This window comes from Cervus canadensis, chromosome 24 (genome assembly GCF_019320065.1).
Source record: "Cervus canadensis isolate Bull #8, Minnesota chromosome 24, ASM1932006v1, whole genome shotgun sequence".
NCBI lineage: Eukaryota > Metazoa > Chordata > Mammalia > Artiodactyla > Cervidae > Cervus > Cervus canadensis.
The window spans coordinates 2,493,284-2,505,306 of record NC_057409.1 but is presented as its reverse complement, the minus strand read 5'-3'; positions in this window follow the sequence as shown (position 1 = coordinate 2,505,306).

Sequence of the window (12,023 nt, the reverse complement as noted above, 5' to 3'; positions counted from 1 at the left end):
GCCGACAGGTGGGGTCCCTGCGCTGCCCCCCAGCAGAACCAGTCCTGCCTGAGGCTTCCTCAGTTCCCTTGAGTTGGGCAGATTCAGGCGGGAGACAAAGTGTGTCCCTCCTGGGACTGTTTAGAGAACCGTGATGAGGAGAGGAGAGTCTGTGTCACACAGACCCGGCTTTGAACCTGGGCTTGGCCGCTTCCTCGGGTAAGGTGAGTGTCCACAGGGCAGCAGTGGCCCGGAGGACAGTCAGAACCAGGCAAGAGCATAAGGCCACGGGTGGCCTCGCGTGGGTACCAGAGCCCCAAAGGCTGAGAGGCCCATCCGCATAGGGGGAGTGGGCCACGGGGTGTCAGAGCCCGCAGAATGTGGAAGGTGGCCGGGGCGAGGGGTGTTGGAGCCGGGTGGGTGAGAGGGTCTGAGGAGCGTATCCCCGTGTGCGGGGGTGGGAGCGGGAAACTGTTTACAAACGAGGGCATTCAGCAACCTGGCAAATATATGCAGGATCAAGGAAGCCCAGACGGTCACATCTGAGAAGAGGGTTATAGACGTGGAAAGGGAGAATGTGAAAATGAATCCTGGGGCATTGAGTTGGAAACAGGTATCGGTGTGTATGCATAGCTTCCAGTATGAGAGAGAGAGAACTACAGATGTAGAAATGTGCGTTATGGACCTGCCTACCGCGTACGTGCGTGTAAGTATAGGTATTCCCTGCCTCTGCCCCCCGCCCTGTCTGCAGAGGGCCTGGCCGGAGCAGCCGCCCAACACAATGAGCACGTTAGACCCACAAGCTGGCGTCCGTGAGCCACTCTCCACTGGAGGAACCGGGATCCCTCAGCGATGTGGCTGATTCTAGGTGGGGAAAGTACGAGATGAAGCTGGAACAGCTTGTGGTGCCGGAAGTGAAGGAACCACTCAAACAATGGTGGCCATGTGCCAAAACGCCCCGGGAGCCACTCGAGGGGTAACCGCTGGCCGATTCCGGGGCAATTTGAGCCTTGGCTTAAGCATGGCTTATGTTCAATGGCTGAATGCAGTAGGAAACATGAATCCAGCCTGCTATAACTAAGTGAATAAATGGACAGTTTGGTGAGGAATGGGATAGGGACCCAGTCTCACAGCGTCTCCTCACAAAATAGTCCTTAATCACAAAGTAGGGAGGGGTCACCCGACGGTGGAGAAACCGGGCAGACACCACCCCCGTCAAGGGGCCCCGGCTGACATGGGGCTGGGTCATGATGGAACAAAGTCAAAACCAAGTCCTGGGAGAGTCCTGGCACAGATGAGCCCGGCCACGAGGAAACACCAGCCAAACCCCAATTCTACAAACCAGCTGGCCTGAAATCTTGAACGATGTCAGGGCTGTGAAAGGGAGGGTGAGCAACTCGTCCAGAATGAGAGACCTGACCACTCGGGGCTGTGAACTGCGTGCTTTGGCTACAAAGGGCATCGCCAGGACCGTTGACAACCCAGCACGGGGCCTGGTGAGCGGAAGACAACAGCGTTTTTAAAGCTAACTTCCTGACCCGTTGGTTTTGCTGTGGCTGTGCAGGGAGATGTCCTTTAGAAAGTAGACACCGAAAAAAAAAAAAAGAAAAAGAAAGTAGACACCGAAGAGCCTGGGGTGATGCGGCATCAGGTCAGCAGCTTACTTTCCAAAGGAGCCAGAAAACAAGGTCTCACTATTACACGGGCAAATCTTCTGCAAGTTTGAAATTGTTTCAAAGCTTAAAACTATTAGTATAAAAGCAAATAAATACAATAAACAAAACCAAGAGAAGAGCTCCCAACGTGAGCATCTGAACACAGCACTTGGGCAATGCCTGACACAGCGTGCGCTCACCTAATGTCATAATGACGCTGATGACACGCGAGCGTCCTGCGTCTCCTGGCCTCGGCTTTTCTTCCTGCCCTTCCCTGTCACTTCCCTCCCTCAAAAGTCGCCTCCTCCAGGAAGTCCTCCATGAAAATGTCATTCATAATTGCTTGTAGAACCGGGAGTACGGGAGAGGGGGTTGCCCTGGATGAAACTCCGTCCCCCAGCCCTTCTGTTCTAGCCTTCCAGCCTCCGCTGATCCGGGTGTCTTCCCAGTAACCACTGGCCCAAGGTCCAGGCTGTTCTGTCACTCCTGTCCCAGACCTACAGAAAATCTGGGTCACTGAGTCCATCCCCCTGCCTCTCACCCCTGGCCGGGGGTGCGGAGCGCTTGCCCTGCACCGGGGGCTGAGCTGGGCGCTTCGTCCGTATCCACCCGTCGGACACTTGCACAGCGTCCGAGGGAGCTGCACCCCACGTCCCTCTCACGGGTGAGGACGCAGAGGCGCTCTCTCGCTGAGTGGTTGGTGGCCGGACTCTGGGCTGCATCTTGACCTACATCTGCCCCTTCCATCCCCGCAGCACCCTGTGACGGCTCTTGCGATTCTAAGGGAACCCGAAGCCTACCCAATTTGGAGAGACTCTGAGAAGACCAAAGCATCTTACTTTTGTAAATGGCCCAACACACACCAGCTGGGTAGACCCCCTTGTGAACCCGCTGTGGGGGTCCCTTTCGGCGTCTCGGGGGGCTCTGCGAACCTACACTCCCTTAGCTTCCGGGAAAATCAGCCTGTGCTCAGAGGTGCGAGGTGACTCTCCCCAGGTCCCCCGGCTCACGCGGAAGAGACAGGACCTGAGTTCCCGAGGAAAGTGCCCTCTCCACATTCTCCCCTCCAGCCTCTCTCTTGATCTTGCCTCATTCTCCTGGTGAACTGGGCCAGTGAGGCGGGTCTCCGTCTGGCTCCGGGGTGGGGCCGTCAGAAATCCAGGCTTGGACCTTCAGAATCACCTTGGGAGCTTGTCAAGAACCCATGGTCCTGGGCCTGCAGCACCCCCGGAACAGCATCAGTGGGTCTGAGGCAGGGCCTGGAAATCTGAATTTTCAGTGGGCCCCCCGGTGAGGCTGGTGCAGCCACTCCCTCTGGGGACACGCTGCTCCTGGGACGCACCCTTCTGCCTGTCGCCTCCCTGTGTCTGGCTCCCTGCCAGGCTGGGCCTGGCACCACGGCTGAGCGGGCCTCATCTCCCAGGTATGCAATTAGCAGCCCCGAGAACAATACCCTGTTTTAATCATTACAGCTCCCAGCCCGACTGGTAATTTGCTGCCTCTTTTACTGCAATAACAAGCGTTGGCTTGGGAACGGGGGCGGAGCGCTGGGCTTCCATCCTAGCCTTCCCAGACACCTGCACAGGGGCCTGCGGGAAAGCAGGAGGGACGCCTCACACGTCTTGGGCAACCCGGGAAGGCTTCCTGGGGGAAGTGGCTGCATGCTGTCCCTCGGCAGGGCCCAGAAAGGGGCTGGAATTTGGCCCAGTGCTTTGGATATAGTGGTGGACACACGGGTGAACACCATTCATGCCCTCATGGGGTTCGTATTCTATTAGAGGCCAAAAAGTAGAGAAGCCGCTGCACCCAGAAGGTCACATGTGGTTGTGGTTGAAAGGGGGCCCCGTCCCAGCTGCGGTGGGGGCAGGGCTCCAAGCAGGCTTCCTGGGAGGAGGGGATGTCCCCGCTGAGCTGTGGAGGGTGAGTAGGGGTGGGCCAGGCGAAGCGGGTGGGGTGGGCTGGGTGGATGAGTTTTCTAGTCCAAAGGAAGCGCGTGTACAGAGACCAATGAGGCGTTAAGTGGGACCCCATCATCCAGGCTGAGGGCTGGGACCCTATCCGAAGGGGCCTGTGAGGCAGATTTTCTTCTTTTTTCTGAAGGCGGCTGTAGCATGCTCTCCCATCTTGCTTGCTCTTCTTCCAGTGTGACTTGACATTTCTCCCCTCCAAAGCTGGGGTCTGCGTCTGCTTCCTTGAGCCCCGGGTGGGGCTTCCTAGGTACACAATGGAGCTTGTGGATGACACTCTGTGATCTCCAAAGTCAGTTCATAAAAATGCTTTGCCATCTTGCTCTCTCACGATATTTGCTCTTTGAACCTGGCTACCATGCTGGGAGGAAGCCCAAACTCGTCTGCTTGGAGAGACCCTGGCTAAGTGGTCCAGCCAACAGCCCTGCTGAGGTCCTGCTGACGGCCTGCATCAGCAGCCAGCCATGTCAGCGAAGACCTCTCCAGATGATTCCAGCCCCACCCACAGAGGCACCCAGCATTGAGTTTTCCCAGCTGAGGCCCCAAACATCACAGAGCAGACTCAAGGCATCCCCGATGGGCTCTCCGCTCTTGACCTACAAGACTCTGAGTGTAATAAAGTGGTGGTTTTATGCGGCTAAGTTTTGGGTAGTTTGGTGACGATGGTGGAGGGATGTTCTCTGGAGAGTGGGTGGGGAGGGCTGAGGCTGGAGACTTCTAACTCCAGCATTGGGACCGTGTTTGCCCGGTCCCCAGCAGTGGGGGAACCCCAGGCGCGTGCGCCGTCCAGCCTCTGCCCGCACGCAGGCCTTGCCAGGCTGCCCTCCCCTTGGCCCCTCAGCTCTGCGTGCCTCCGCATTCTCAGGTCGAATCGACATCTGTGTCCCTGCAGCATCCCGGTGTTGACATCGCTCTGTCCTCAGAATTCCCATGCAGTCCTCTCCTATCCTGTCCTCTGAGGACTTGGCGATGGCGGCAGTCTATTCTTCCACAGAAACAGCAGCTGTGGTTGTGTCAACTGCTCCTCCTATGGTTTGAGTTGCAGACACGGGTTCAAGTGGAGGCTTCGCCATGTCCAGCTGAGTGGCTTGGGCTCACCTACCCAAGTCTCAGCAAAGTTGTCTTCGGAGACGGGGAGAACAACAGCGCCTGCCTCCTGTCACCACTGAGGGTGACATGAGTGGATGAGGCGTTTAGTGCAGAGCAGGGCTCCCTGCTGACTCAGATGGTAAAGAACCCGCCTGCCAATGCAGAAGACCTGGGTTTGATCCCTGGGTCGGGAAGATCCCCTGGAGAAGGGAAGGGATACCCACTCCAGTATTCCTGCCTGGAGAATCCCATGGACAGAGGAGCCCAGCGGGCTATAGTCCACGGGGTCACAAAGAGTTGGACACGACTGAGTGACTAACATTTTAACAGGGGCTCAGGCAATGTCGGCTCACACAATGGGACCTAACCCTTGTCTTGCTGCCTCTTGTGGCTGTTGTCAAAAACAACTGGGCTGGGACTTCCTGGTGGTCCAGTGGCTAAGACTCCATGTTCCCGGTGCAGGAGCCCGGGCTCGATCCCTGGCTGAGGAGCTAGATCCCACATGCGGCAGCTGCAGATCCCTCAGGCTGCAACGAAGATCAAAGATCCCACGTGCTTCAAGGCGTGGTGCAGCCCCCAAAACAACCGAGCCAAAGCAGGAGAGACTTCTGCACACCGCACATCGCCAGGGTAGGAGAAGGGCACGGCTGTCCCTCCCCATGATTATCTTGAAACAACTCAGTATTGACCTAACCTGCTTTGGGGACCAGGCAGGGTTACGGGGACACTGGGAGGGCATTGTCCTCCGGAGTCAAAGGTGGCTCTGTTCATGGCTGTCACCCTCTCTCCCCCAGCCTGGCTCCCGGCCCAGCCGCCCATGGAGATAAAGTCTCTGCCTGTGCCGTCCCCACGCCCACCATTTCCTTGTCAGAGTGAGGTCACGGTCAGGGGCAGGGACTTTCTGAAAGGGCTGAGGGTGCTGAGGGGCTGGGCCTTGGTGGGAGTGGGGTTCACACATCCCTAGCCTCGCCTTTGTACACCAACACCCTGCCACCTCGCCGTGTCCAGGGTTCCCTGGATGTGACCTGTGACTGTTCAACCAACCTGGATGGTGTGCGGGAGAGGTGCAGGGCTCGTGTTGACTCAGGTGGCCGTGGGCTGCCAGGGATGGCGGGGACAGGGGGGCTCTTGGGGCCCCCATGGGGCAAGGAAGGGGGCCTGGAGGCTGAGGACCCTCGCCCTTCCTCCACTCCCAGGACAGAATGTCCGGTTGGACCTGATTCACACAGTGCACTTCCATGTAAGAGTTTGAAAAAAAGTTAAAAAAAAAAACCAAGTCAAGATTTTAAAACATTTACTCCAGTCCACTGAGCCTAGAAAGGGGAATGGATGGCCCAGGTCACATGACCAGGCAGCGGCAGAAATGGAACCAAAGCCTGATGGAGTAGAGACTGGCTCTCTGCTTCCCCGAGCATCCATCTCCCCTTTCCCATTTCTCTTCCGGAGCAGGGACAGAGGACTGGAGCCTGTGATTCAAACTAAGCCAATCAGTGTGTTCCGTTTCTCTGGCCACAGGGATTGGCTCAGAGGTGAACACGTGACCAAAGCAGGACCAATCAGAGTGAATCCCAGGACTTGGAGCTGGGAATGCTGGGAGTGACAGGCTTTCTCCTTCCTCCTCCAAGTGATGGAGGGCCCCCTTGGGCCAGGGCTGGGCAAGCTGGTGAGAGGGACCAGCCCTGCAACAGGTCGAGAGAAGGTGCAGGGAAGGTGGGCCCTGGGTGGTTTTTAGAGCGCTTGTGTCCAGGCTTACCTGCTGCCAGAGATTTTGACCTCTGTGTTGGAGAAGACTCTTGAGAGTCCCTTGGACTGCAAGGAGATCCAACCAGTCCATCCTAAAGGAAATCAGTCCTGAATATTCATTGGAAGGACTGATGCTGAAGCTGAAACTCCAATACTTTGGCCACCTGATGCGAAGAGCTGAGTCATTTGAGAAGACTCTGATGCTGAGAAAGATTGAGGGCAGGAGGAGAAGGGGACGACAAAGGATGAGATGGTTGGATGGCATCACCGACTCAATGGACATGAGTTGGGGTAGACTCCAGGAGTTGGTGATGGACAGGGAAGCTTGGCGTGCTGCAGTCTATGGGGTCACAAAGAGTCAGACACGACTGAGCGACTGAACTGAAATGAACTGAACTGAAGTTTAAATCAGATCCTCAAGTTCAGCTACACTGCGCTCTAACTGAAAGCATCTTCCTGTGCAGCTGTCTCTTGTTCCCAGGCCTGGGAGACTGCCATGGCCAACTGGGCACTTGTGAGGTCACGGCCCTTTGACCTCTGCGCCCCTTCTCCAGGTTGCTTTCATCCCCCACCCTCTGAAGCTGGCCACGGAACCCAGACAGGCACCCAGGGGCTCCTAGCTCGTCCCTTGAAACCGGCGGGGCTGCCTTTCTCACTGGGGCCACCCCGCCACAGCCCACCCACCATCCACAAGCCCCAGGCACTTCCGACCCTGAATCATCCACCTTCAGAGGCCTCCGCACCTGAAATATCAGGAAGACGCCTTCCCAGCTGAATTCCCCTTTCAACCTCTGGCTGGGAGCGGCACAAGGAACCCTGAGACGGGGCTGCCTCCTAGCTGGTCGTGACCCAGCTGTGTCCCAGGTGTCTGGAGGTCAGCCAGGAGCTCTTCTCCAGGTGAGGGCAGCGGCAGCAGCTCAGTGCACACTTACCGTGTTCCAGGTGCCGTGCCTGTCTCTTTCAGGGCAGTCTTTTGCTTCATCTTCACCACTTCCTGGGGAGACCAGGAGTGTGGACGTGGGATTCAGCGTAGGAATGCTGGGGCCGGGTGGTTCAGGTTTGGATCCTAGCAGTTCCACACACTGGCTGTGTGACCTTGGATAAGTTACTTAGCCTCTCTTAACCCCAGCTCTTCTCCTATAAAATGGGGATGCTGCATGCTAGACTCTTGAATGAGAAGTTAATACACATAATGGTCTTAGAACGACAATGCCTGGCCCATGGTAGCTGCTATATAATGTGAGCTATTGTTATTAATTCCTGTTTTACAGATGGCAAAACTGAGGCTCAAAGAGGAGCCTCAGAGCACACAGCTGAGTAAGCCAGGCCTGTGTCATTCGAGAAACAATGACCCATTTTATTGCCCCTTGAAGTAACCCCATAAATGTGTAACTTGAATGGTTTTCTGCAACTGGGACCAGCCAGGGCCCTGGGGCTCGACAGTGGGCAAATGTATAAGGAATCTACCCAGGTCTTTACTCCAGCCACATAGGTTTAGAGGAGACCCTAGAGGTTATCTGTATCTAAGCTGTCCAACATGGTAGCCGCTAACCATGGGGCTGTTGAGCCCTGGATGTAGTTGATCTAAATGGAGATGTGCTCTGAGTGTAAAATACACAAAGGCTTAGCTTCCAAAGGCTTAGCACAAAGAATGTAAAATCTCCTTGATGCCTTTTTCTGGCCTCACCTTGCAGCATGCTGGTTCTTAGTTCCCGACCAGGCATGGAACCCAAGGCCCCTGTGATAGAAGCTCAGAGTCCTAATCACTGAACCACCAGCGAATTCCCTAGTTAATACTTTTTTATATTGACCACATGTTGAAGATGTTTTGAGTATGTTCGGTTAAATAACATTACTGAAACTAATTTCACTTGTTGATTTTTACTTTTTTATGTGGCTGCTAGAACACTTATGACCCCCATTGTATTTCTATTGGACTCTGCTGATCCAGGCCATTATTCCATTTTACAGATGAGGAAAACAAGGCTCAGGGGTGTGATTTGCTTTCGGGTTTTTGTTGGCTGAGCTGGGCCTCCTAAGTCCCACTCCAGGGCTCTTCCCGGGAACGCCTGTCGCTTTAGGAGGTAAGAGGTGAGCTGGGCTGCACGAGGAGGCTCTTCTTGCCACCGTGGCTCTGCTCCGTCCCCCACCATCGGCACCCTTTCCTGCCCACCCGCACCCCCCCACACACACTCACAGCCTGCCACAGCCCTCTGCCCAAACCACGAGGCTGAAGAATCACCCAACCCAGGGATTTCCAAGACCCCATCATTCACCTCGACTGCCTGCAGAAAACAGCGGCCGAACTGTTCTAGATGGAAAACCCGCCCCTGCTCTGCCAGCCCACCAGAGGGCTTCCTTGGCGGCTCAGCAGCAAGGAATCCGCCTGCCAGTGCAGGAGACACTGGTTCGGTCCATGGTCCGGGAGCATCCTGCAGGCCGTGGATCAGCCAAGCCCTTGAGCCACAACTATTGAGCCTGTGCTCTAGAGCCCAGGAACTGTAACTGCTGAGCCCATAACCCGCAGCCTGAGAGCCCTGGGGCCCGCGTTCCCCAGCAAGAGATGCTGTTGCAATGAGAAGCCCCGCTCCCTGCATCTAGAGGAAAGACCATGCAGCCAAAACCCCAGCAGAACCCCAAAATACATAAATTAATTTTAAAAAATGACCTCCTACGTACTTATAGAATTCTCTCTCGAGTAGTCATGAGTAGGAATGAGGAGACAGAGGGCTGAGATGTAGAATCACCCAGCGACAGAAAGAGCAGCCCAACAAAACTTGCTCTCAGCTTTCTGCCGGGTTAGTTTAATAGCCTTTATTGTTTCGGCTGAGAGAGGTCCATTAATCTCCCGAAGTGTTACCTGACGGTAATTAACGATCAGCAGCAGCAAAGTACCAGTAAGTGTGCAGAAGGACAGCGGGTTTGTTTCTTTGGATCACATGGCCTGTTTGCGCTCTCTGTCCATGTGCCGTTGAAAAAGGAGCCACAGACACATCAGCTTTCCTTTTACGGCTTCATTCGTGATTTTCACCTTCCAGGGAGAGTGAAAAAAAAAAATGGAAAAACATTTTAAAAATGACTTCCTGGGATGGAGGCTGTATCACCTTGCCTCTCACTTTCCTCTCTGTGGACTCCAGCACTCTCTCGTGGAAGCCTTCCTGGTGTCTAACCCACATCCCTCAAGCTGCCGTGTAGCCTCCTTCCCCCGGGGCTGGCCTCCGATGGTTTCCCCAAGGATCCACTTGGGGTGGAGGTTCTGGAAAACCGCCTGGAACCTCTGGACGGGACGAGCTCTTGGTGGAGGGTGACGGTGGCGTCTTGCCCCCTCTCTTGCTCTGTGAGTCCTGAAGGAGTAAGTACCCTAGGTGCTAAGACCTCCCAGGAAGAAAGGAAGCCTCTGTCGAGCAGCTTCCAGGAGACAGCAGCGTGGGGGCATTGGCTTTTGAACATTTTGATTTCAACTCACTGCAAGAAATGCATTTTCATCACCATTTTCCAACAATGCACACACATACACACCTGAAACCAAAGCTTCATGAAAGCAGCCTTCCATGACTGTGTGAACCGCTGTTTTTTTTCTTTTTAAAAACTCTCTCTCCACTTTATTCTATTAAACAGTTGTGCTCAGGGTCCCCCACACTGATTTCACACCCCACGAGTGGGTAACAACCTGTAGGCTGAGCAACGTGGATTTAAGTGAACAGGAACGCAGGCTCTGGGGACACATTCGTCTGTGCCTTGTTGCTATTTGGAAAGAAAACACAAAGATCCTGAACTCGCAGGGCTGCTGTGAGGGCTAGGAATAAAGCGGGAAGGCGCCTGGGGTTCAGTGAGGGCGCAAGGAACAGGGTCCTGTTGTTCTTGCTCCACGGATGTGCCCATTATGGGGTTAGGGGAGGTGGGCAGTCACCTCTGGCCTGTGATTTGGGGGTGCCATCTATGGCTGTGTTTCTCCACCCAGTAGGATCTCACTGTCTTGCGTTAGATAGTCATTCCTTTAGACTGAGCATCGCCCTGCCCAGCTTGGGTCCTCCTCTGTGTAAATTACCCTGGTGCAGGTTGTGACTTGGGTCCCCAATACTTTGGACAAATGAGTTTGTCAGACTCTCCCAGCCCTGAGGGATAAGAGGGACGGAAAATGGGGGCAGGGGTTGGGGGAGAGAGAACGTGTCTAGAATGTGGGCCTTACGAAGTTGGTGGGGGGGACTTTCCTAGTGGTCCAGTGGTTAAGAGTCTGCCTTCCAATGCAGGAGATGGCGGTTCAGTTCCTGGAAGGGGAAGTAAGATCCCACGGGCTGCAACTAAGACCCGACACAGCCAAATAAACATTTTAAAAGAAGAAGAAGTTGATGGGAGACCTGGAAGGTCTTTCCAGACAGCTGGACATAACCCCTAGCCTGTGCCCGCCCCGCCCCGCCTCGCCCTGCCCACCAGCCCCCGTCTCCCTCAAACAGGCGTGGGCCTGGCCTCCCCGCCCACAAGCTGAGTTGTGGGATCAGTCCCTTGGTTTCCTGGAGCGCCAGTTTCCCCTCTGCGGTGCTGTGGCTGAACTCCCGGCTTCACTAAGGAGATTTCAGTGAAACGCTGCCTGTAAAGTATCTCACATCACTGCTGGCACACAGCAGGACCCAATGCGTCTTAGTTTCCTCTTTCCAACTCATCTTCCCTCCCGACACACTCCCTCAAAACCAGCTCTTGGGAACAGGTCTGCCTTGCGAGGCGTGGGCTCCCCATCGCTGGAGGAATCTCCCCCCAAAAGGCTGGAGAGCTAACAGCCATGGTAGAAGAGACTGGGACAGTTCCGATTTGGGGCACTGAAGAGGTGCTTTATACATGTCTGTGGAATAAATAGTCGTGATTCCTGTATTGGGAAGGAGGTTTTTCTAGAACACTGCTGAAACTTGGCTCCACGTTAGAATCCCTGGGGAATTTCAAACACATGGCTGCCTGGACCTCAGCACCATGGATTCTGACTTAACTGTCCTGAAATGCAGTATGGGCATTAGTATTTTTAAAGGTTTTCCAGGCGATTCCATGCGCAGCGCCACATTTGAGAACAGGAACACCAAGTTTCCTTCTAAGTCCAAGATGGTAAGTACGTGTTATAAGGTCGTTTACACTCTAGTATAAATTTCAGTCAAAGGTATTTCATGCACTATGTGATATACATGATTTGTGGCTTAATAAGCAGTTTTAAAAATGTGATCTCAGAGTTCAGCCGCATTTTCTTTATAAGAAGCAGACAGTGTTCAGACGAGTCAGTGAAGCCTTACTGCTGAGGGCGGATGGTCCAGCGGCATCCACATAAGTGGGGCAAGTGGGTTCACTAAGCCCACCCTGGATGCAGAAACTTCTGGGACTTCAGAATTAAAACAGGAACCTCCAGTTCGCGGGGAGAGGCCTAGCCCCCGACTCAGGGAGTCCCAGTCTGATGCGGGAGGCACAGCCGGTGCTCCCAGGAGGACGCTAGTCTAGAGAGAGCCATCGTGGTCCCAGCTCCCCCCAGTGTTTTCCAGCTTACAGCATGCTTTTCTCATCCTCGGCAAGTGATTGGTCTAATGAGGTGGCAGCCCTTCCACTCTTGGGGAAC